This window comes from Pristis pectinata, chromosome 12 (genome assembly GCF_009764475.1).
Source record: "Pristis pectinata isolate sPriPec2 chromosome 12, sPriPec2.1.pri, whole genome shotgun sequence".
Taxonomy (NCBI): Eukaryota; Metazoa; Chordata; class Chondrichthyes; order Rhinopristiformes; family Pristidae; genus Pristis; species Pristis pectinata.
In genome coordinates, this window is record NC_067416.1 from 21229682 (window position 1) to 21256839 (window position 27158).

The window sequence follows — 27158 nt, forward strand, 5'->3', positions numbered from 1 at the left end:
CAGGGTTTTGTATGAGAGAGGGCATCATTATAGCACACACTCTTTCCTATAAGAATTTCACCACACCCAAGATCATTTGATACATTGTTCACACTTGCCATAAATGCTGCAAACTATGTAATCCTATTTATTGATTTTATGTTGTCGGGAGAACTGTTTTTGTAGCATAATCATCATCTCTGATGATGTCAAGTTAGTCTCTGAAAAATAAACTTTGTACAATTTGACTTTAGCCTCTCTTTTCCACCATCTCTTATCACGAGTGTACCATGTCACAATAATTATTGCAGGTATGGAGCTTGCAGATATGGATATTTTGTGGACTAACTATTAAAGAATTGACTACAGTGATGAAATTGAGAAGTCTAAATTACTTTATGTTCATAACTTGATTTCTAGTTAGAACTGGGAATTTAAGGGAAGTATTTCGACAGAATTGTTACAAGATTTCAGATGTGCACATCCACAGGCACTTACTTGTCAGTACAGAGAACATCTAACTAATGCTTTAATTGATGTTATGAAGAACTTAACCATGGTGCCAAGAGTGTCTCAGCACCAATCCGAGATTTACCCCAGTACAATTCCACTATAATTAATGTCAGTATCTCTGAGATAGGAAAGTGAGTAGGAAGAAAAAGATATCACCTAGGCTTCCTTATCACTTGAACGTAAAGTCTGTTGCATCCGTCTGTCAGCTTGTTCCATCCACTGGGACCTAATTATGATTATCTCTTATCCTGCCAACGTTTGATGCCTTTCTATGTAAAGGAGGGTCATCTAGATCTCATACCAAAAAGGAGTCGGTGTTTTACAATCCGACTTCAACATTAGTGAAGAAGAGTAGGATCATGTTTTTATTCTCTTCACTTAATGTTACAAGTCAGAAATGTCTGGTACAGGATGTCTGAAATAGACACCACTGCAGATTGTTTCAAACACTGATGTGATTACATAAAGCTGCCCAACACCTGGAAAAAAATACCTTCTTTGTTGTCTTCATTTTGTTTTTGGCAGTTGGTGCAGAAATAGTTGCCTGTTAACACAATTAAGATTACCTGGTCCTTTTTAAAACTGAACAATAACAGGAAATATTATATCATCCTAGGACTACTTTTCCTCCATGATAATTCAATGCAGAATAATCTTTTAAGATCAGATACCTTACCAAATGTACACAGGAATAAATCAGACCTGCTTTTGTGCTTTCCTGAATGGAATGTCAGCTGTTTTCCTTATCCTATTTCCATCAGACTGTTTTTCCACCACCTGGAAAAGTGCTTTACTTCGTTTTGATATTGTTCATATTTAACAAATGACTGTTTGCACTCCACATTCCATTATATTTTTGAATCCAACATTCATATTAAATCTTTATAAGGAACCATGCTTATACACCAAAGTCAAATATCTTTCAAATTTTAAACAAAAAAAAGCCAGCTTGAGGCACCTTACGATGTGAAAATGTATTAAAACGATATAGTTTGCCCCATTAGTGAAAAAACGCTTAAGAATATACACTGAAAGATCAGATACCATAAAGTAGAATTAATTACATTTTTTTGCCTTTATTCATTCCTTGCTGTTCTTAGTCAATTACTTTATATTGGAAACTCAAAAGCCTGTGATCTAGTTGTGAGGCAACTCTGCAATGCAACCGTTTTCAGGCAACTCTGATTTACAAGATTTCAAAATAACATTTCAGCTGTTGGAACTGTTCAGACTATTCGACATCCCAGAAGGAAGAATGCTACTGACTACAGTGATATATTCACTTATCTTTCTAAACACAAATTTCTTTTATACTGCTTTATCCGGATAGTGAACCGAAATATACTTTTACGTCATAAAGGATGAAACTCAAGAATCAAGATCTATGTATCTTATTTAGACACAAGCAAAAATATATTAGATAATAAGAGATTCAGAAAAATATCACCCAGCTACACAGAGTGGATTCTACCTTTTGATTTTAAAGCAAATAATGAGCAAGCTTACAACACAAGAAAGAGCATAGCTGTTTACAAAGAATTAATTTTTATTTAGGATATCTCTTAAATGTTCGACACAAGTTGATGATGTGTGACAAACAAGCTTAATTATCCGCGTCATTAAGTTCTTTGCTATACATGTAGGGATTGGCAAAGTGAGGGCATCTATAAATTTTAAATAGTCCCCAGATCACCTTCATACATCTTAAAAAGCACTATAGTCAAAGCAAAATTAAATGGTTATATCTGGATCTCTCATAATATTACTCACAACTGTGGATTCTGGCTAGTTATATCTCCTGGTTACTGCTGAGGCCAGTGTTCAAACTAAGGTCTAAGCCAAACATTAGAATTTCCTGCCCCGCTATACCTGGTACAATACTAGATAATGCCATTGACTTCTCATAACACTGCTAATAGAGGAAACTTCTGGAAATATAATTCTTTATACCTGTATTTTTATTCTATTTCAGTTTCTTTTTTTGTCTTTCTTCTGCTCTCAGTTCTCCTGCACCCACTCCCCCCACCGCACCCTCCCCCACCCCATCTTTATTTGCCCCTGACCCTCATGTTTCTACCATGCTCATATCTGGATTAATATTTCCACTTCTCTCTCTGAATCATTAGTTTCCCCGTTTCTCAGACCCTCTGTCAACGTTCACACTTTGTTTGGGATTTTCCTCTGTGCACTCTCCCGTTATTTCCCGCCTTCTTGTTTCCTTTCATTGTCACTGTGTTTTATTTATCTCCTCAGTTTTCTAAGTAATTAGATAAGCCGAGAAAGGGATGTTAAGGTAGCCTCCCCCATCCTCTCCTGCTCCCAGAGACCCCGGTCAGTCAAATAGGCAACGTCATTGAAGGACAACAATTAGCAACATCATTAGGCTTTGAAAGGGAAAAGATTTGGACAGTAAAATTTGTTGGTGGGATATGAGAGGGGAAGGTCAGACATGCGTGGGGGTGGGTGATTGGAGTGAACACCAAGCAAAATATTATGAGAAGCTACCTACAAGATCTGTGTCTCAAATTTCCCCACCAGCAGGTCAGGTCAGTTTGGTTCCCTTCACATAACTCTAAGGCAGGTCTCAACTCTCCATTCAAGGCTCGCTTTGGTGCGACACAAGAGATTCTGCAGATGCTGGAACCTGGAGCAACACACACAAGGTGCTGGAGGAACTCAGCAGGTCAGGCAGCATCTGTGGAGGGAAATAAACAGTCAACGTTTCGGGTCGAAACCCTTCATCAGGACTGGAAAGGAAGAAGGCAGAAGCCAGAATAAGAAGGTTAGTGGAGGGGAAGGAGCACAGGCTGGCAGGTGATGGGCAAGTCCAAGTGCCCACTTCCTTGTCAGTCCTGATGAAGGGTCTCGACCCGAAACGTCGACTGTTTATTTCCCTCCATAGATGCTGCCTGACCTGCTGAGTTCCTCCTGCATTTTGTGGGTGTTGCTTTGGTGCAAGAAGTCCACATTATTCAAATATACAAGTTGAACCCTGCACAACATTTGCTGTCAATGTACAGTATGTGTCTGTCAACCTCTGGGTGTATGTCCATCCTACACAGGGAGAATCAGGGTTGTAGTCCTGGAAGTGTACCACGTACACACAAAAGACCAGATCTTATTTCACAAATCAGATTTTAGATGAACGTCATTATTGTTACGAACCAGGTTGCTCTTTGGTGAGTGTCCCTTTAAGGCACCTGGGCGGTAGTGTGTGTGGCTTTATCTGACTGCTGTGAGTGGGAGTGGAAAAAGCATCTAGAACTGGAATGATGTACGAGTCTGAAGGGAGGGGGAGGGGGAGGGGGATAGATAGATAGACAGACAGACAAAAGTTGGTAGCACTGACTGCCAGTCTCTGTATCTACGAGTGGAGCACAATCGAAGTAACTGTCACTTTACAATCCAGGTATGAACTTTTGGAGCAATCTGGGGAGTCCACTTTGTCGTTAACCTGTACCAGGAATCAGGCACAACTGTGGGCAGCAACATATCGAGTGCCCTCAAAGTGGCAGTTATCTCTGACTGAAAGCAACAGAGTTCTTCGGCAATTGAGGTGTCATATTGGTTCCACTGTGGAATTTGTAAACTCCTTCTCTCTACATTCTAATGTGGTTTTCAAAAGCCCTTGCTCATCGTTTTGCTTCATGCCTTGCTGAACTGAACTTTGAGATACGTTCCTAGACTTGGGGTTTGGGAACTTGCCACACACACATTTCAGGTTATTTTGATCAATGTTTGATATCTAACATTTTTACTTCTCTTACTATTACAAGCAGTTATTAATAAATAGATTCTAATATTTAAACATGGCTCGTTGTGTTTCTATTGTTGCTGGTACATAACAAAATTGGGGGCTCATCCGGGATTGATCCAAGATTGACGAGAGTCGTCCGGGATTGAACTCAAGACTGATACGAGAGGTCTGGGTTTGAAACAAAATTGGGGCTTGTGGAACGATCGATTGTCAATCAGACTGATAAATTTCCTTTTGATTGGCTCGTTGTGTTTCTATTGTTGCTGGTACGTAACATTATTGTATGGATGTCATTGTGGTACAACAGGTAGTGCAGCTGCCTCACAGCTCCAGTGACCCAGGTTCAATCCTGACTTCTAGTTCCATCTGTGTGGAGTTTTAACATTCTCTCTGTGACTTGGTGGGGTTCCCCCAGATGCTCTACATGCATCCCAAAGACACATTGGTTGGTAGGTTATTGGCCACTGTAAATCACCCCTAGCATAGGTGAATGGAAGGAAAAATTAGGGTGGAGTTGAAGGGTATGTGGGAGTCAATAGGTTACAGGGAAATATGGTCAGTGGGAAAGTGGGATTGTTGCATGAGCTGGCATTACCTTAATGGGCCAAATAGCCTCCTTCAGTGTCGTAAAATATGTAATAGGTATCACATAACAATACTGGATTATACAAAAGAATTTCTAGCTCATTACATCCATAATGCAGAAACAGGCCATTCTAGCCATTGGATTCATGTTCAGATTCCAGATCCACATGAGCTTCTTCCAATAAACTTCACATCACTTTGTCTGTATCTCCTGCTATTAATACAGCCTCGACACTTGTTCAGGAAATGACAAGAGGAAAGGCTTTTCCTGTTTATTTTGTTCAAAGTGACCTACATTAATTACCATGGCAACTACACTTCAGAAGTCGTTCTCCTGGGATATCCCAGCATCACACAAGGCACTAATGTAAATGCATTTTCGTTTCTTTCATTTAAGATCCAATGAAGATTGTTGCCATACCTCAGGGTCCAGTGAATGATGGTCCATCTGTCCAAGAAGCTATTATTTTCTCCTGACTTTATGTTCAGCAATCAGAGGTGACAGTAAAGTGATCTGAGCTGGGACAATGGCTGTAAGGCACCATAGATGGACCAGGAGAAAAAAAAAACGGACAAAACTAAAGGTGGCCACGGACCCTCTCAGCCCCAGAGTCAGAGGCCTAGACAAACCAGTGTGAGGGAAAACATTTTAAGAAATTAGGAAATAGGATGGATAAATTCAGTTATATTTTGAGATTAAAGATTACATGATTGCAGAAACACAGATTTAAATAATAACAATGTATTTTTCCCCAAGAAGAGGCCTTTTCCATAAAGAGCCAGAGATGGAGAAAAAAGTCACCAGCCCAGACTTGATGGGCCATTGTTCATAGGTACTGTACACCTGAACAGGGCACCCGAAATAACAACAATGAATGTAGAGGAATCATAATACATGTAAATGGTCACTCAAATCAAACCAAAATTACCCTCAGCACATCCAACCAGAGGGATTTGTGATAATACAAAAACCCAATTATGAATCAAACCAAGGATTGCCAGCATTATTCCTTCCCAATGTAAAACACATAGCTTTACAATGTTGTTACAGCTCTGAGAATACCATATATTTAAATTATCAATTTGTTGCCTAGTTATTGCCATAAAAAGACCATCACATCTTTTACACCTGAATGCAAGCCACTGTCTTATGCTGTACTCTGCTCTGATCTCTCAAGATACATTCTTAAAGTGAAAATACTGACCAAGGCTAATTAATGTCCACAGCTTTAATTAAATCGCCTTTATTAAGGTACGAACACAGAAAGTACTTGATTCAAATGTAAAACACAAAAGATGTGGAATTGCTACAGCTTAAACTTTTCAAAGAAGTTTTGAAAAACTAACCATGAGAGCAGTCAGTAATTTTGCTATCCAATTAAAACTAGATAGATCATTCCAATCTGGGGAGCAAAGAGGTTTAAAACCAATTGGGTCCCCCCACAGATAGTGAATAGGTTTATCACAGTGACTAATGACCAGATCCAATCAGCAAGTCAATCTACATATTCTGATCTTCAAAATTCTTACGTTGCTTGCTTCAAAAGGACCAGCTTTCATTGCCAACCAACTTAAAGCAAGATGTCTTTGTTGTTCTGAATTAAATTGGTGAAAGGAGTCAATGGAAACCAAAGTTCAGCAATCTACATTCGTATGAATCAGACTTACATACCATCTATTGCAACCTAATGTGCTTCACACTAGAGGCTATTGAACAAAATTTGGTACTCAGTTTGACAATAAGTCACATAAAGGCATGATATGGCAAAAACTTGGATTTAGCTCCTTCGATGCTTTGAACAAAATCCAGCAAATATTGGAACCAAGTCCAAAGATGACAGCATAAGAACAGCAGGTTTTTAGGGAGAATTTTATGATTGAGCAGTTTAATAAAGCATCAGTACACAAAACATTTTGTACTTTCAAATTAAGTATTTCACATGATAGCATCCTCTAATGTGTCAAAAAGACAGCAGTGTAATGGAAACCAAGTTCCACCACATCTCAGATGGAAACATTTCTCTTGTGCATTATTTATTACATTATTTATCATTTTTAAATTATCTTAGATAGAAATTTCATCTTACATTTGACTTCCATGAGTTGTGGCTGAAGTAGATAACTTTTTTGGTGGCTTCGAAAGGAAAAAAGTCAAAACTGTCCAGAAAGATCCACAGAATGGCCAACTTCTCCCAGGAACATTGCTGCATCATTGAGAGGTTGAATGCATCAGAAATTACTGTACATTTCATATGTTTGCAGATGGTTTCTAATGTATGATTCTCAGCTGGCTGAAGATGAAGATTTTCAAGTCTGGATCTTCCATCTCTCTGATTTTCCTACATCACTTTCTTTTACTGCTGGGAACTCCTATCCTAAATTAGGCATGGCTATTTAAATAAGGTGGTATCATATCGTACAACTTCTTTTCAGTGATTGTGACCTCATTATTGCCAAATGTAATTCACACGCATAAAAACAGTTAAAAACAGTTAAAATAATAAGTCCATTTCTGAAGTCTGACCAGTATTTGTTACAGGTTTGTAGAAACCTCCCAAACTAATATTTAATTTTTGTCTCATGATTTCTAATTATCACTTTAACATCTGTGCGGTTGTTATAACAGAGTATTAGGGGAAAGGTGAATATGATCATGAACTTATTGTTTTTGGGATAGCTTAAGCATGTGCAAACCAAGCACTGCATGACCTGTTACTTGCTGTGTTTAAAAGGATTGGACAGGATGGATAAAGAGAAATTTCCTCTGGTGAGGGAAATCTAGAAAGAGGCCTCAATCCTAAAATTAGAACTAAACTGCACAGTGAAAAATCACTTTACAGGCAGTCCCCAGGTTATGACAGGGCTCCGTTCCCAAGAACTGTTCATAACACGAACTGTTTGTAAGTCAGAAATGAACAAAAACAGTGTGTGGGAGAGGATCACAGATACAGCTGTGACGGGAGAGCGAGCAGGCGCGGGAAGAGGGGCCGCCAGCCGGCCTCACTGACTCAGTGAGCAAGTGAGTGTGCTCGGTGTTCTCAGCTCTGCTTGGCTCGACCCAGCCCTTATTGTTGCAATTCGGGGTGGGTTGGGGTGGTGTTGGGTGCTGGGGAGAGAAGGCACAGGTAAATGCTCTGTTCCCACCTGGCAGAAGATGGCTGCACCTCCACACTAACCGGCAAATCCACCCCATCCATTCTGCTGATCTCCCAAACACTTGCTTGTATGTACAGATCGTCCATAAGCAGGGTATTCACGACCCAGGGAGGACCCGCATTGCACAGAAATGAGTGAAATTTGGAACTCCCTTTCTCATAAAGAGCCATGATTGCCACAACAAATGGAGTATTAGGCCTGAAATAGGTTTTTGTCAGATAAAAGAATAAAGGTACATGGACAAAGCCAGAGGCATGGAGAAGATCTCTTTATTAGTCACATGTACATCGAAACATACAGTGAAATGCATCTCTTTGCGTAATGTTCTGGAGCAGCCCGCAAGTGTTGCCACGCTTCCGGTGCCAACACAGCATGCCCACAACTTCCTAACCTGTATATCTTTGGAATGTGGGAGGAAATCGGGGAGAATGTACAAACTTCTCACAGACAGCAGCCGGAATTGAACCCGGGTTGCTGGCGCTGTAAAGCGTTAAGCTAACCGCTACACTACCGCGCCAACAAGGGAAATTGAGGTATCAGTCGGAAAAGGATCTGAATGGTCTGGTCCCATCCATGTGCCTTATGCTTCAGTGAAATTACTTCCTCTGTAAATAAATTAAGCTAATATTAAAAAGGTTTTCCTTTCAAATTTGGCTGGATTAACATGTCAGGGAGTCAATGCAATCACCATTCTGTAGTCAAAGGGCAAATGTTGGTCCCATTCACATCCATGCATTAAGGTTTCAGTGATGGATCTGCCTCAAGGTACCACACAAACTTCTTAGCAGGTGCAGACAACATTGACATCACCACTTCAGCAGCGACAGGATGATCTTTCAAGATATATATCATGTGCACAGTCCCAATGAGGAAAAGGTCCAACATTGCAAGTTTCAATGGGGATTTTATGCTCGAGTTTCAGAGTTTGATGCAACTGTTTCACCATAGTGACACTTCCACTTGATCAGCAATTTCAACTGCTCTACTTCACCAGCTGGATAATTGACCAATATCAAAGCAAAGAAATCCTCATCACTTTCAGAGACAATAAATTACATAGTTAAACCTTCTCCGATGACTATTCTTTGAACAGTCAATTCCAATGCACGATATAATCTGCTTGGTCTCCTAGAAAACTTACGTTTTCCTTTTTTTTTAATTTATCTTGGTATAAGATGATTTAAATGCAATAACTTTCAAGGTAAGATCAGCCCTTCCACCATTTCAATTTATACTTGCTTCACCCTACACCTAAACTGTGGTTCAATTCAATAAAACTACTTCTCATAATTCCATATTGGCATGACTGTAGATTAATTACATTGTACATCTCACACTCATCAAAAGTAAAGCAGTAAAACAATTATTTACAAACACATTTATTTGCTTTTTTTCACAACTACATTTTCTCGATAAATATCTTGGATCTTCCAGTTTTAGGTTTCATTGGGAAGTCAGCGTGTAACAAGGGATAAAATAGAACCATAGGATTGTTACAGCACAGAAGGAGATCATTTGGCCCATCACAGCCATGCTGGCTCCTAGTAGAGCAATTCATCAGTTCTATTCTCCTGCTCTTTCCCCAGGGCCCTGAAATTATTTTCTCCTCAAGTACCTATGCAATTCCCTCTTGAAAGCCCTGATTACTGGCAGTGAGTTCCAGATAATAACTAGGAACTAAATGGTGACTAAAAGAAAGACTTATTGATGAACAAGTGAGGTGTCTCTCAGAATATCAGTAATGTGTGATTATCAAAGGCAGTCAGTCCCTGAAGATTATTGACAAACCAATGAGTGGATGCACTTACTATCATCAATCAAGAAAAATGGATAGATATCCCATTTTTTTTACAGGAACATAAAATTTTGCCAAGTAGAATCATTCAAAAAGAACACTTAAGCAGATGCATCAAAAAAGTAAACCATTTACTTTGACAATGCCTGGAATGATTTACATAAAGTATGCAGATTAAAGTTCAAGTTTTCAAAAAAAAACAGCAGTCATTATTGCATCATAGATATGAGAGCAGTTTTCACTCTCAGTACTACCATAAGTCAAGTTCTCACAGCTTGCTGGTTTCTGCTACCACAGAGTAGGAGACCAGAGCATTTTCACACCAGAAATTCATTATTTCCTGTAGTCACATGAAACTGAAACAAGCTGCCAGCATGCTTATGATTCATACGAGCAATTTATGTTATTTTATTTCAATACATATTGCAAAAGCTACACATTGAGCTCTATTCATGTTTGTATTGTATTATACTTATGCTGAAATGTTACCAAGGGACAGGTCTCTTGAACCCATTGTCATTCATTAAAATAGTGGATGATTTGTGATCTAGCTCCATGTAATCATATTTGTCCATCCTTTAATCCCCTTTGATAACAAAAAATTATCAATTTATAAATAGAGATATATAAAAAGATTCATAAATAAACTGCAATTTTAACATCAATTTCAATTTGTGGAAAGAGTTTCATACACCCAGCATATTTTGAGTGTAAAAATATTTGCTGACTGCACTCCTGAAAGGCCTGGTTCTGAACTCCTGAAATTTCAGTCTTCCAGTGCACCAATAACATTTGCACTAGGTGGCACGTACCAACCAGGCTTAAGGACAGCTTCTGTCCCACTGTGATAAGACTATTGAATGGTTCCCTTATACAATGAGATGGACTCTGACCTCACGATCTACCTTGTTGTGACCTTGCACCTTACGATGAGATGGGCTCTGACCTCACAATCTACCTTGTTGTGACCTTGTACCTTAAGGCACTGCACTTTCTCTGTAGCTGTGACACTTTACGCTGTATTGTTATTGTTTTTACCTGTACTACCTCAACGCACTCTGTACTGACTCAGTGTAACTGCACTGTGTAATGAATTGACCTGTGCGATCGGTATGCAAGACAAGTTTTTCCACTGTACAATAATAAACCAATACCAATACCATTGCAATGGGGCAGCAGTGACAACTATAGTCATTGTCTATACTGCAAACTTCAATTGTTGACATCAAAAATAAGCTACTAAGGAGTCTGATTCAAGCCACAGGTTTGCAGTTGCAATAGGCAGCTTTAAGCCTGTTTGGTTCTGTTCTGTGGTTGGTCTGGGAGATGGTAATTAGGGGAAAGAAGCATCGGACCCCAAAGCTGTGATAGGATAGAATGATATTGGGGGGCGTGATGAAGAGCAATCAGTGGCCTTACACATTCAGTTGTAAGCAAAGGGGGATAGGGGCTGCATTCCTCCAATTGTCAGGAGAGACATCACGCCCTAGTGGTGGGATCTGCTGTGCAACAGGATAAGTGAAATGGTGCTGAGAAGCAAAAGTGACCTTGTTCCTTGGGCTGGAAGGTGAAGGACAGGAAAATGAAGGATCCAGGACTCCTTGAATCTGGGATGGGGTCAGAGTGGGAGAGAAGGGAATGAGAGAAGCATTGAGCTGAGGATCGGCACAATCGGTAACGTTAGCATTTGGGATGTTGGAGACCTGGGCCACCAGTGCAGGTCTAAGCAGATTGACATCAGGTAGTGGGAGCCTAAACAACAAAATGGATAAATGCTGGCTTATGTCCCAGTCAAGCACAGTGCTGGGAAGGCCAGCTTATTTTGAGAGTGCCCAACAATACTTGCTCTCAGAACAAAGTGATCCAAGCTCCCCCACAACATTTCAAAAGGGGCATTTTATGGGTTCTGATATCACCCTGATTTGCAACATCTGAGATTGCCCCAGAATTTCAGGAGACATCCAAAACAAAGCAAGTGATAGCTATCTGCAAAAACTAATCAATTTTCAATTGCCTTATACTGAAAAAAATGTTATGTGATAGGATATCTATCAGTTTCCCTTAACATGATTAAAATCTTTGTCAAATTACTCCTCAACTTTCTAAATTCCGATGAATGCCCTGATGGTTGGCATGGACGGAGTGGGCCAAAGGGCCTATTTTGATGCAGTTTGACTCCATCATAATACAACTTTAGTTTGCTAGTCACTGCTCATATATTAAATTAAACCTAGTGCAGTCTGGGTATAATTCTGCACTGCACTAACTCCAAGCCAAATACATTCTTACAAAGGTGCATAGCACAGAAGTGATCCCGGTAGGATTTAACTCTTTTTCAGCTTCATGAAAGTGTGCCTATGTTACAATACAAATGCAATTCATCCAAAACAAGTGTATTGACACATGTATTAAAAAGCTCCCTAGATACCTTGATAACCTATCACAATTTGACCACAATGTAAAAACAATCAGTCCTTCAACAAAAAAAATCACCACATGCAAGTATACATAGGCAAATTCACTCAAAATCCCCCATACATCAAACTTGAAGTTGTAAGTACTTAAATAAATTTCCAAGAACGTGGTGAAATTCTGTGCTTCCTACAGGAATACTATATACAAATCAAGTTATAGCCCCAGTCCTGCAATAGTTAACTTATAACCAGAGGCATTTTCATGTTACTTTGATAGAAAGTGGTCAGGCTTTATTGTACCATTTGATCAAAGCCTGGGAGATGATATGTTACATTGACGGTGATAAGATTTACTAAATTAGCGGTTATACTCTCTGTCAAATTCTTCAGGCCAATTCAAAATTTCCCTTTTGATAGTGCCAAAAGCAAGTTGGGCTATCAGTTGGCATTTGAATTGTGTTCTAATTTGGTGAAGTATCTGTAACCCATCTGCTGTGCCATGTTCACACACATCAGCTCCTACTACTGTGGGCAGTGTTCAGACTAGCCTGGCTTTTGACTTCCAACATGGATAAATATTTGAGTCAGCATCTAGAAATTTCCATTAAGTAGACAGAGAATTACTTTGAACACGTGTCCCAGCTTTGACTCCTGTCGAGCTTTGTTGGGGATTGCCAGATTTTACATGGGCTGTCCAGGGATTGGTTAACCACACACTAAAAGTCTGTAGTTTCCACTGCTAAAAGAAACATCAGAACTCGAGCCAGAATCCCACTTGTCTTTCTTCTCTTGTAGTTTTCAATTTGGCAGAACAGATGTTTACCGTTGTTCTATGCGGCCTGCCACCAACTTTTTATTTAATGCAGTTAAATAACAGCCAGGTAAGTAGCAATATGTTTCTATTCCCTGACCTACAAGGAGAGGATGGACCTACATTTTCCGAATACATCATTGTCAATTTGATGCTGAACACTAGCCTTGAGCAATGCCTTTGGGTGGGTCAGAACAAAACAGATGGAAATAAAAAACTCTATGCCCCTTGGCTTATTCAGCTGTCAAACCTATCAGAAACTCATTATATTTCTGAATGTCCATGCAAAAATATTCCAAAAAACATCAAGCAATTAAAAATTTAAAGGATTACGTGAACAGTTTGAAGTTTTTAAATGCCATTTTTAAAACAGTTAAGTAAACTCGAGCCAAGAAAACATGAATTACCTAATTACCTATGCTTTCCCACGTCTTTCAAAGTCATTCCTCTCCACTTAAGCAAAAGGTCTTGCAGTTCAGATTCAGGTAGCAGATTCTCCAGTGAGAAATGCTGGGGATCTGCATGCTCCACTGCCGAAATTCTATGTGGAGCCAAAGCCCATTCTATTACTGACAAAGAGCAGGCCGCAAGGTCAGCACCTATGCTTGTAGATAGAATGCTGAACCTGGTGGCACTTGCACAAACGAATAATAATGGTTCCAAGCAAAGCTGCCAGAATTTCCAAGCTGGTTTTAGTCCCACTAAACAGCAATGTTTCAAGAATAAGTAAACCAAACAACCAAATTACACAGACTGGTCAAAGTGACTTTGAATAACTGATTCATCTTGGGAAAGATAAACAAATAATTTCATTTGAAAGCAACTGTACACTATTTTAAAAAGTGAATCATAAGGTCTCCACTTTTAATAACTGCACGTACAAAAATAATTCTAGAACCAATATTGTATTTACGACATTGAAACCAAACACTCAGCCCAGTAGATTGATATCAGTGTTTATGGCCCACATGAACTTTCTGCTACTCCTTTACTCTTCTATTATATTGTCTCACGTATTTATCCAACTGAATGTTGATGGCTAGTCACCTCAACCACTCTCTGTAATAGTGGGTTCCACACTCTAACCACTCTACAGACAGTCCTTCAGAAATCCCCTTCAGATTTATCAGCATCCATTTTCTAATGGTGGCTGCTAGAAAGAAAGCTAACTGTTTTCCCTCAAGAGAATGCAAGCTATTTCCAAAATAAATACAGATAAAATTGCTCATGGCCTAATCTCTTTACATCGAATTGCAAGATGAATGCAATGCAGATGCCGTGTAGCTGAAAAAAACAATTCTGTCTGTAGAGCTATTGATGAGAAAACAGTTTTATAGTTTAAATTTTAGCAAATAGTTTGCAAAATATAAATAAAGTGTTTTTCCAGCATCTATAAAAATGTGATTGTAGCTCCAAAAACACAGCACTTATTAGTGACAGATGCTTCCTCACTAATTGGCAGATAAAATGAACCTAAATGTAATTCTCCATGCTTTGCACCATTTCTGTTAGTGAAGAGGTAATGATGCAGGTAGTCTTGAAAAAGTGTCTGCAAAGAAATACAATAAAGTCAAATAAATAAAAACAAAATAAGGGATAAACACAAAAAGGAAAGATAATTACAGGTTCAAACAAAATTAAAAACATTCTGTAGGCTGACGGCACAGCCCAATAGATTTTTTTTATGTGTAAGTACCATTAACTAGAAACAGATGTTACTGTTTTTAACCTGCAACTGAAACCAAGATGTTGTTCTGCTATTACAGTGATATCAAAAATGATTGCCTAATCTGAAAGCATTTCTTGACATTTAAACAGCAAAGTGTGCACTGTAACCAAAGAGAGTACGAAGAATTAATCTTCTTCCTCTGCTTCTGAAACATTCTTAGTAGCAGAGTTTTTCAAACAAACAAGGAAATTTAACAGGGTACATTTGCATCAATACTGCATAACATCAAGGTCATATTAGGGACAATGTTGAGCCCATATATCCCATGAGAGAGAAAAAAAAATTAAGGGGGGGGGGTGCAATCTCCAGGCAAATCATCTCAATTCACTTTGGCATCCAATTTTGCTGGTGATTCAAAATTCTTATTGGGAAAAGTCAAGCGACATGTCGAATTGATCAAGTGCAAAGAGTCATAACTTGATTCATGGTGTTTTCTACCTCACCTCAAAAAGGAAACTGTTTTTATATAGTTCTTTGTTCATTTTGAACGGTTGCTGCTGAGGACACATGTAAAGTGGAAAATGGTGACACAAAGACTCCTGTACTGTCTTTCTAGTTTTGATATAGTTTTGACATTTGTACAATAGCAAAAGTTAACGACATTAACAGTACCACATTCATTACTCTCAAGTACTTACAGATTAAAGAAAAGCAAATCTGAGATGTAGTTACAAAGACAGGATGATCTTAAGAGCCAATTAACTCATGCAATTCAAAATTCATAAAGAAATGGAAAGAAATAGGCTGAAAGAACATGTGTTTAAATACCAGTTCAAAGTTGTCTGGAGTGAGGCCACATTCAGTTTAAGGTTAAATAATAGCTGCAGTAGGTGATGCCATATATTAAAGCTAATCTTCATGATCCTGAGCATTAAAGTACAGGTACAAAAAGAGCGGAAAGATCATACTAACTGACCCAGAACTCAGTATGCACTAGAGTTATATAATGGTAATAATGACTCCAGTTTCCAGATTCTGCTTTATTCTCCATGGACTACTGATGGACATGTGTACTTTCAAAGAGCCCATCTCGACTAAACCGAATGGACAAGTACCAATAAAAAATGAGATGTTAAATAAATTATATGCAGGAAAAGGGATGAAAGGAAATGTGAAAACAAACCCAGTTTTTGGAGAAATTGGATAAAAATTATTCAAACCCCTGCAATATTGATGCCTTTCCAGGACAGACAGCATTTAATTCTAATTAAGGTGGTGCAGGATGTGCAAGAATATAATATGCATCGTTTCTTTTTCCTCCTTTTCTCCACTCCTCCTTGACTGAAGGGTCTCCTGCTACGATGAAGTTCTGAAGCTGCCATTAATAATTTGGTACAAAACCCAAGAGACTGTTCTTCATGTTCAAACTAAGGAGGAATAAAAGAGAATGGAATGAAAATGTGAATAAAGAAGAGGGGAAGAAAAAGAAAAAGTAAAAGGAACAAGCAGAGAAAATGAGCAGAGTGACTTAACTCTGCAAAAGTATTAGATGTTGAGAAGTTAATGAGTGAATAAGGTTAGATATGTGAAATATACAAATACTGTACATTTATGAAGTACAAGAGCAGTTTCGAACAATGGAACATTCAATAGAGATGTCATTATGCTGCTTTCAATAAGAATGTCTAGCCGATAAAACATTGCTGTCTATTCAGCTTGTCTTGTACCACCCTGTAAGTCCCACGATACAGTATTAAAGGGGTTGCTGACCAATACTAACAATAAATCTTTAACAACTGGTTCATAGAAGTCACTAGGAAAACCCCTGTGGTTGAAGGGGTTTAGGAAGCTTAATTCCAAATTCGTCCTTTTCCTCCTGAGCAATTACATTTACCATATATCATGTTTCAAATTAAGCACATAATGAATTCCCTGAATGTTACTTTCTGAAAGAATTCTGTTTAGCATTTGAATGAGTAGATTTCTTCTGAAAGTGAAATCAACTTTCCTTCCAGAATGTTACTGGCTTCTGACATTAACTGGAGTGCATATTGTAATACTGAACACAAGAGGATAAGAGGGCCACTAAGAACAATTAAGTAAAATGCAAAGTAAAACTCTGCACCTTCATTGCTCACCTTTGGGCCTCCAAGTTTCAGTACTATTTTAGGATATATGTAAATCATGATCCAGATTTTGAGACCAATGGCAAAGCAACAGTGCTCACCATTGGCCTCAAAGACAGTTACTCAAAATGATCCAATGACTTCCGTGGCATGGGCTTTCTTTTCCAATGTCCACTTCCATCATCACCATTTAAGGAGGAATCCCTGTCATCCAGCAGCTGTGATGCCATTAAGCTAGCAAGGTAGTCAATTACATTAAAGGGTTCTCACAAACAGCGAATAAGGCAGATGAATGCACAATTGTTATCCGATGTTTTTAATATTCTACAGAGCGCTAAATAAAGTTTGGAAAGGGGTGGAAACTGAAATATCATGTGAGCATTTTTAAAAATATAATGAAACCCATTAATCCACACCTCAAAAGTCCCACTGAATTGACCCTGCACAGGAGCTCAAATGTGTGTGTGTGTATATGTTTGGGTATGCGTGCATGTGTGAGTGAGTGTGCATGCATGTATGTGCGTGCAAGCTTTATTGCACACAAAGGCCTTCTCGGCATTTGACATGGCATTCTGACTGGTTGCATCACTGCCTGGTATGGAGGCTCCAATGCACAGGATCACAAGAGGCTGCAGAGGGTTGTAGACTCAGCCTGCTCCATCACGGGCACATCAAGGACATCTTCAAGAGGCGGTGCCTCAAGAAGGCAGCATCCTTCACTAAAGACCCTCACCATCTGAGACGTGCCCTATTCTCCTTACAACCATCGGGGAGGTGATACAGGACCCTGAAGACCCACAATCAATGACTTAGGAACAGCTTCTTCCCCTCCGCCATCAAATTTCTGAATGCTCCATGTACACAACTTCTTATAGCTGTGACACTTTATTCTGTATTGTTATTACCCTGTACTACCTCAACGCACTGTGTATTGAATTGATCTGTATGAACGGTATGCAAGACAAGTTTTTCACTGTACCTCAGTACAAGTGACAATAATAAGCCAATACTAATATTCCTTTATTTGCACTGTTTATTTTGTAAGTTATAGTAATTTTATGTTTTGCACTGTACTACTGCTGCAAAACAACAAATTTCACAACATACAAGTCAGTGATAATAAACCAGATTCTGATTCTGAGATGGTCATCAAGGCTCTGGGACACAATTGGGTGGGGGTCTGGTAACGAGGAGCTATGGTGATCAGGCTGGAGTCCAGGGGTATAATGAAAGAAACCATTTGGCTCGGAGCTGGTGGTAGGTGATTAATGCCATTGATAGGGATTTGTAAAACATTAATTACTAGTCTAAGCAGAATTATGTTGTAATAATATTATAAATCAAACAGCTTCATGATCACTTAGTTCAAAGAGCAGGCTCACAGGAAGAACAAACCTATATTGGCTTTGGTGGAAACTGATCGTGAACATGCTCAAATGCTTTCATAACCTTCTTACAACCAGGACTTGTGAGGTACTCCCATTTACTCTATTAAATCACTGGCCATTTTATAATTAATGCAAAGCACCTCAAAATATTGAGGGCCAGATCATCCTGGATCCAGCCCACTAGCCTAAACCTGCAGCATCTCATCCTATCCGCAGTGCCCACCCACTCCAGATACGGAATGCTGACCACTCTGACCTTCCATACCCGAGAGTCAGAGGCAAAGTGAGGCTGAGCAGATGGCATAGTGTAAGCAGGCTTTAGATCACAGAATCTGAAACACCCACTTGCCTTTTTACTAAGGGTCATTAACCCCATTAAAATAGGAAAACACTCAGCTACTTATCAGTTAACCTGTCTATAATTGCCTAGTAAATCTTTGACAGTCCAAAATTAAATATAAAGAACAGAGTCAAATTTTTATGTCGGCCAACCCTTACGTACAGCTGAGTGGCTGGATGCAATGTACATTTGGCCACTTACCTCAGCCCATCAGTGCTCTGCTGCCGGACTCACGGTGAGTCTAAATGATAGAACAGGATGCACCCTGGCATCTTACCCCCAGCTCAGTTTGGACTTCCATGCTTGACCATGCATGGATGGATGTCAGAAATGCGCTGAGCAAAGAGCGGCAGACAAGCAACAATTCCACATGCTCCGGTACATCATCCTAATGCTGCAAAAGTCCCATCAACTTCTGACCCTTGGTCCATTAATGCCTTCCAACTTGCATCATCACTATGCCTTACTACAGACTCAACTACACACACATACACCACCATGCATCTGCATGTATGCATGTCTGCATGCATGCAAGAGGATAAATCCATAGACAAGTAACGTGATGATGCATTAACAGATTATGAGTCAGAAATCAATGCTCGGCCAAAAGTCAGGCAATACAGCCTCATCCTGGAGACCCAAGGAACTCAAAACAATGAGAGATAAATAGCATATTAGACTAGGGCTTGGCACCTTTTGTGGTGAAATTTGTTTTTTTTTACTGAAGGAATTACAGAAGGAATAATTTTCAAACTTGAATTTTTAGCAGAAGTATTAAAATGACCATGATCAAAATGTATCATTGGGAGCTGCCTTTGTTCCTTAACTTATTGTTATATAAATCATCTTACACGTATGTAACCTTGAAGTTTCTTCTTATTGTCACAACTTCCTGTTTTCACATAAATACAGAATAATAGGTAAAACAATGTAATCCTTATCTAATTATCCATCTACTATTGACAATAACCCTCCGTCACTGCAAATTTAAATATAGAGAAATTGATACCTAGTCAACAACGAGGCAATTAATGTTAAATGGGGACTCTTGATCCTAGAATTAAACAGGTTTGAATGTAGCTTAGTTATGGTATATTTTCAGGATTCACGTAGTATTCTCCAATTAGTATGAGTAAATCACTATGCCCAAACCATTCACCACAGAACTGTCCTTCTTCTCTACAAGACCTTACTATTAACCCTTGTGGCTATGGTTTTGCAAAGGCTCTGCAAAATTAATGACTTAAGATACCAATGTTGTTCTCTCTTTAGTGCTTACACAACTGTATAAATGTATTCAAAAACCACTTACGATAAAATGATTCTGGACACTTGAGGAAAGAAATAGGTTTATCTCAGTCTGTGCCAATGTGGCAAGTCTGGAATCTCATCTCTCTGACTTGGGTCTGGAGGCATTCCCAAAATTCTGCAAAAATTTCATCCAGTGGTGGTGTTAATTTATCAGACTAGTAACCTAGAAGACTGGGCGATTAATCTAGAGGCATGATTTCAAATGCCTCCACACCAACTTGGATACAAAAGCAGGAGGAAAATAATGAAGTCAGTTGGACATGCATTGGGAGCAATGGCCCCGTGTAAGGATCACACCACGTCACAAATCATTCACCCACCCTCCCTGTCAGCCACCTCCTGCCCCATCAATGTGGAAGAGTCTATGGTTCAGCAGTGACCTTGTTAACCACTACAGAACCCACACAACCAGAGAGGAAGCACGTCAATCTCAGTCCTGAGGAAATGTCAAAAAAGGCGACAATGACAAAATTTGCAACAGTTCCACAGACTTTATGGCTTCGTGTACCAGTGTGATTCTTTCTTTGGCATGTATGCAATTGCTTGGTGTTTCTATGTTTTCGCAAATTATTTGCAATAAAACTTATGACAAGAGAAACAAGTTTAACCCAAAGTGTTTCCATGTTGCAAGTTTGCAACCTCATCTCTGCCGCTTGGGACTGGCACAGTAGATGCCGACTACTTATATAAAAGTAGGAGGGAATAATGAAGTCAGTTACTTATGAACCTCCAAGGAATGACAAAAGATGTTAGTAAAAGCTTGCCACAAGTAGCCTTTCCATTTTCTGATCCCTAGTGCAGTAAAGAGATGGGTAAGCTAAAGTAGACTGAATTATGTCTATGTTCCATATATTGTCATTAGAGACATGGGTAAAAACTGCACTTCTTAACTGAGTTGGTCAAATGTTTGAATGTTATTAATGAAGTTATAAAGCAAATGAAGATTGATAATCAAAGATTAATAATCAATTCTGTGATATATTTACATTCTTACGGTATAAAATTCTGCAAAAATTTCATACAGTGGTGGTGTTAAGTTATCAGGCTAGTAACCTAGAAGACTGGACTATTAATCTAGAGGCATGATTTCAAATACTTCCATACCAGCTGTGAGGAATTTATATCCAGTTAATAAACTGGATTTTTTTTAAAAAGCTGATTTTGATTCCCACAACAATGTCAGATTGTTGTACTTACCTCATCTGACCTACTTGTGTAAACTCACCAGTGTGGCTGACTTTTAAATGCCCTCTGAAATGACCTAATAAACCACTCAGTTCAAGGAAAGTTTGGGACAGGCAACAAATGCAGACCTTGTCAGTGACACCTAGATCACCAAAAATGAGCAAGTAAAAGAAAATTACAGCAATATTAGAATCATCATCATAGTTTTTTTTTACTAATCCAAATTTTAAATTAGTTTGTTAACCTTCACTTTAATCAACATTGGGTAGTTTCTGTACAGTTTAAGAATTTCCTTGTATTTTCATTTCCACTGGACACCTTAATTTTCTTCCAAAATCCAGGAGACATTATTGTAATCAAAATTGTAGCACAGGATCCAAAAACCACAACAAATTTGGCAGAAGACTAAGTCGAAGACAAGTTCTCCATCACTATCTCAATAATGTAGAACAAATGTCTGAATCTTATTTGCTGCTGTAGAAATGCTGCAATTGGCTGCAATCTTCTTAGTGATAAAACAGAATCACTGGGATTCATGAACATTATATTAAGCTCCATATTCGGTGTTGCTAATACAATGTCCTTCATATCTAGAAAGGTGTGTCAGCATTTAATGTAAAGGCTCACACATTGTACAAAATAGACAGCACACAAACAGGCCATTCAGCGCAACTTGTCCACGCTATCTAGACTGCATGTTACTTCCAACCTACCTAACTCTATTAGCATAATTTTCTATTCCATTCTCTCTCACATGTCCATTTTTTTTTCCTTGAACTTACCGACGTTATTCACTTCAGCCTCCCCTATGGTGTACATGCTGACTAGACCGAGTTATTTCCTTATTTATTGATTCACAGAACGTGGACACAACTGGCAAGGCCAGTGGTTACTGTCCATTCCTATATGTTTCCTTAACTGAGTAGGTTCATTTCAAAGGAAAGTTAACATTCAACCACATCACTTGGCTCTGGGGTCACACGGAGACCAAAACAGGAAAAGATGGTAGATTCCTTTCCTGAAGGACATCAATAAAACAGATGGGCTTTACAACAGGCTGGTGTTTTCTTTGGCATCATTACTGAACCTAGCTTGATATTACAAGATTTATTTAATTTCTTAGATTTAAATTTCCCAGCGGGCATGGTGGGATTTGAACTTAGACATGCAGGTCAACAGTCTAGACATCTAGGCATAAATCTAGTAACTGCTCACTGCTCTGTATATTTGACCTCTTGATGACTGAGGTCATTAATAGCCTCCAATTCTTTTCTCCTCCAAAACTAGAAACATTCTACCTCTAGGCACTACATGATCTAAACTCAATTGTACCTGGAGCACACAAACTTGGAGATCATTTTCAAGTAAAATTGTGGCAAATGCAAGATTGGAACATTTAATATACTATTCCCATTAGTATATCTAATGTTTGCCTGGTGTCACAGATGCACCAAGTGATGCCAATATTGATGCAACACTTGCTTCCTACCATACTAACATAAATTGGAGCAGAAAGCTCCACATTACAACTGTCATGAAACAGACCTAGAACCAGAAACACATTGCACCAGTTTGTTGCTTTTCTGGTTATTCAAAGGGACACTCTGTTGACACCAGAAGACTTGACTGGTCAGCACCATGACTCACAGCAAGCTGCTTCCACTATGGGTAACTAGAAGTCTTTTTTTCAGCACTTAGTTACTGAGATACTCATTCAATGGTTGCTTCTACAGTGACACGATTGACATTACTCCACTACTGGAAGCATCCTGACCATGTCGATAGCACAGGGTGCTTGGGGACATTGGGGCAGCATGCCCTTCTGAGAACTGCATGGAATTTTAGCAAGACCAGCATCTGCTCCATTGAAGCATATACTGGGTAGCTAAAGCTGTTCTATTGGCCTTATCTTGAGGAACACAAAGAAAGCTTAAGAATAGTACAATAACTCAAAAATAGCTATTGGACCAGATTTTTGTGGTCAACAGCAAAGCAACTGTGCTCCTCAATGGCCTCAAAGAAAGCTTCCCTCAAAGATCTGGCAATCTTTGTACCAGATTCATCTTTCCCAATTTCAATTACTGTCACTTCAATGGGATCTCTGATCTCCAGTAACAGTGATGTCACCAAGGAACGGGGTAGGCAATCACATAGAAATTCTTACAGAGAGCAAAGGAGAAAATAACAAGGGAAGTTTTAACAAAAACATTTGAGGAAGCACGAAACAAGTTTGGAACAAATGAAAAATCGGTGGCAGCTGAAATACCTTAAACTAATCCTTAAAAAAAAGTTTACAACTTTGGAAAGTTAACTGAAGTAATCCACAGATATAAAATTATCTTTTATGCAATAATGATAGCTCCCACACCATTAAAAACTTAGTTCCACCTCATACAATAAAGCATAAAATTTTCAGGAGGATTTGCAGAAGGAACATTTGAAGTTTTCATGGGTTCTTCGAAGCCGTGGGCTGCCGAAGGCTGTTAAATAGCGCACCCAGCGGAGGCACAGAGAATCGCCAGCGGTTACCTGTGGATTTCTCTTTGACATTGCATGGGCATCCTCCAGAAATTTCCTCTAGTGCAACAGTGAGCACTGAATGCCTCGCCGTTATTTATTGATACAACTTTCAGCTACTGCGATTTGGCAAAAAATAGTCTGGAATACTTGTTTCCATGATTTTTTGTTGGACCAGGTGTCTCATTAAAAATGAAATATTCTTTGCTGCGATAAGAAATCAATTTTCCCGCAACGACAACAAAATCAGCTCATTTTACTGGGTCATAATACACACAAAATAACCCCGACTGTTGAATGTCATATCGCCTATGGAAAGGCCTCACACACCCGGGATCAGAGCAAAGTGCGTCTTTTGTGAATTCCTTCAACTTCATTCCATATCTAGTTCAGAGTTTTTATTTCTTTGTTGTTGTTTCAAAGAGAAGAGATAACTACCACGCAGCTCCATGTACCATCAAACCAAGTGATCAGGCCTGAAGTGAAATGAACAAATATTTTGTATTCTATATTTTGCATTAGGATACAACAGTTTCATTCCTAGTGGAGCATTACTTGTCTATCTTAAATGGGTTAATTTTTAAAATAACTTACCTATTTTTTTGTTCATGAAATGCTATTGATACATTTGACATCTATCACACGTTTTAATTAACTCATGATTACTATTTTGAATAACATCCAATTAACCACTTTACGTCGTAGATTACACGTTTGCAGTGGTAAAAGCGAGGCTACAGATTGGCAGAAGCCATAAGGAGAAAAATTGAGAAGAACTGAATGGAAGATGATTCGGACAGAACGGTGGACAAGAGAAGTGCAGCGGGGTACAAGTCGGAAATGCGTTACTTTACTACACATGGCGATCAAGAATGTCTTCAGAAGATTCAAACTTTCGAAACAAAATAACTGGTCGATAACATAAGAGGGCATGAGATCAAGATCATTGATATAGCAGACACCTTAAATTCCACTTTTTAAAAGCCGCAAACCAGGGAACAAAGTTCCCGAATACAGTCTAAGTCAATACCAACGCTAAACAAAGTTGACTGGTTAACACGACTCTAATGGGCTTTAGAACAACACCCTGATGAACACATCTAAGGTGGCGAGAGGGAAATGACCCGCTCCCTCGTATTGTCTGACGGGTCCTGTTCCTTGCCGGATCCAGAATCCCCACGTCTTGTCTCCAAACACCCTCAGTGTCCGACCCACGTCCCTCCGCAGCCTCAGTGTCTCGCTGGTCCACAGGCTGTGGGCGAAGCCGGCGGCGGGTGAGGCGATGTCTGCTGGTGCTGCCAGTGTACAGCATTGGTGCGGGAGCTGGGGTAGACCAGGGAGCCGGCGCTCCCCCTCGGCACCGGGAGTAGACCAGAGCCCCGCCGTCCCGGCTGGGACCGGAGGTAGACCAGGGATCCGGCACTCCGCCCGGGACCGGGGAGCAGACAAGAGACCCACCCGGGACCGGGGAGACAAATCAGAGCCCCATCCGTTCCACCGGGGACAGGGCAGACACCCGACCCGGGACCGGGACTCCTGTCACCAAAGTGCCGCGGGAAATGCGGAGCCCAGCCGGGGGCATTCAGACAATAAAGCCCAGTTTTGTTTCAAACACTTTCCCTTAAAGCCGCAGCCACCCGCACAGCAATTCTCCAAACAGGACGGTAACCTGCAGCCCGGCGCTGCCACTCACCCTCCGCCGGCTGCTCCTCGCCTCGAACCTGCCGCTTCACATTCTCAAACCTTAGAGCTCCAGATAAACTCAGCGCGCCATCAACCCTTGTCGCACGGACCTTCCGCTTCACTGCCGCCTGCTATTTTTCATCATAAACTTCCCGTCGGTTTCCTTTTTGACGAATAAGAATCCGGCGAGTCCTCCCTCACTCACTCTGAGGCGGCAGCCCGGCAGGCGACTCAGTGACTTCCAGTCACAAGCTCAGCAGCGTTACAGCTGCTGCTTGAGCGGCAGCCAGTTAGATCACAAACCCGCACCCTCCCCATCTACCTAAACACAGGAACAGACAGCGGCTCACCGTCCCCAAGAATAAAGCTCCACAGAGAGCTCACTATCCCCCGCCAGAACTCTGCAGACATCGGCTTATAGTCCCCAGATACAGCCTCACAGAATGGGTTCCGCAGACACTCCCTAGACACAACCTCACAGGAAGGGGTCCACAGACTCACCTCTGGACAGAACCTCACAGGAAGGGGTCCACAGACCCATCTCCACTCACAACCTCACAGGAAAGGGTCCGCAGATACATCTCTGGACACAACCTCACAGGAAGGGGTCCACTGACCCATCTCTGGACACAACCTCACAGGAAGGGGTCCACTGACCCATCTCTGGACACAACCTCACAGGAAGGGGTCCACTGACCCATCTCTGGACACAACCTCACAGGAAGGGGTCCACAGACCTATCTCCACTCATAGCCTCACAGGAAGGGGTCCACAGACCCATCTCTGGACACAACCTCACAGGAAAGGGTCCACAGACACTCCCCATACACAACCTCACAGAAAGGGGGCAATAAACCCACTCCCCAGACAGAAGCTCAGAGTCAACAAACAAATTACAGCATATGTTTGAATTCTGAAGAAAACACACCTGGAAGTACTCAGCTGGTCAGTGGAGAGAGAAATAGTTGAAGTTTTAGGATGATGACATTTCAGCATAAACTTAGAGACTGACCATCCCCAGATACAAGTCCTCAGAACAGAGAACATAGGAAACAGAAGCTGGTGTAGACCATTCCCTTTGTGTCCTCTCTGCCAGTCAATGAGTGGGAGAATGGGACTGGTGAGATTGTTGTGAGAGTCAGCATGGAGCTGATATGCTGAATGGCTTATTTCGAGGTCATAAGGAAATACAAGAAATAAAATTGTTGCTGATCTTTTTATTTCAGTGCCACTTTACTTTCCCCTATATCTCTTAGTTTCCTTAATATCCAAAATCTATCAACCTCTGTCTTGAATATACTCAGCAACGGAGCCTCCTCAGGCCTTTTAAGTGGAGAATTTCAAAAATTTACTACCCTCTTGGTAAAGAAATCTCTTCTCATCTTGGTCCCGAATGGCTGATTCATTATTCTGAGCCTATGACCTTTGGCTCTAGACACCGCAGCCAGGGGAAACATCATCCCTCCATCTATCCATAAGAATTTTGTATGTGTCAATGAGATCACCTCTTATTCTTCTAACCTCAAAAGTGTGTATCCCAAGTCAGTTTAATCTCTCCCCAAAGGACAAACACCCCATCCTTGGAATCTTGTTGAACCTCTTCCTTCTCCTCATCACAAGTCAGGTGACCAGACCTATCCAAAAATTTCCAGGTGCAATCTCACTGGGGCCCTATATAATTCCAGTGAGAAGCCTCTACTATTGTCTTCCATTCCTCTTCCTGTACAGGTTGACATACCATTATGGCCTGTTGTGCCTGCATGATAGTTTTCAATGAGTCATGTGCAAGGATCCCTAGTTCCTCTGAATAACAACACCTTTTAATCTCTCACCGTTTAAAAGATAATACACGTTTCCACTTTTTCTATCAAAGTGGATGATCTCACATTTTTTCCATTTTATCTTTCGTCTGCCATGTTCTCACCCACT

The 27158-nt window shown here is 40.1% G+C and overlaps 1 protein-coding gene across 1 annotated transcript in view; it reads right to left on the reverse strand.

The window, feature by feature from the left end:
* The window catches only part of LOC127576804 (carbohydrate sulfotransferase 15-like), a 73289-nt gene extending 47644 nt beyond the window's left edge, over nt 1-25645 (reverse strand). The window contains exon 1 of the mRNA XM_052027568.1: nt 25240-25645. The gene's annotated coding sequence lies outside the window, so the exon portion shown is untranslated. The remainder of the gene's footprint in view (nt 1-25239) is intronic.
* Between the last annotated feature and the right edge of the window lie 1513 nt (nt 25646-27158).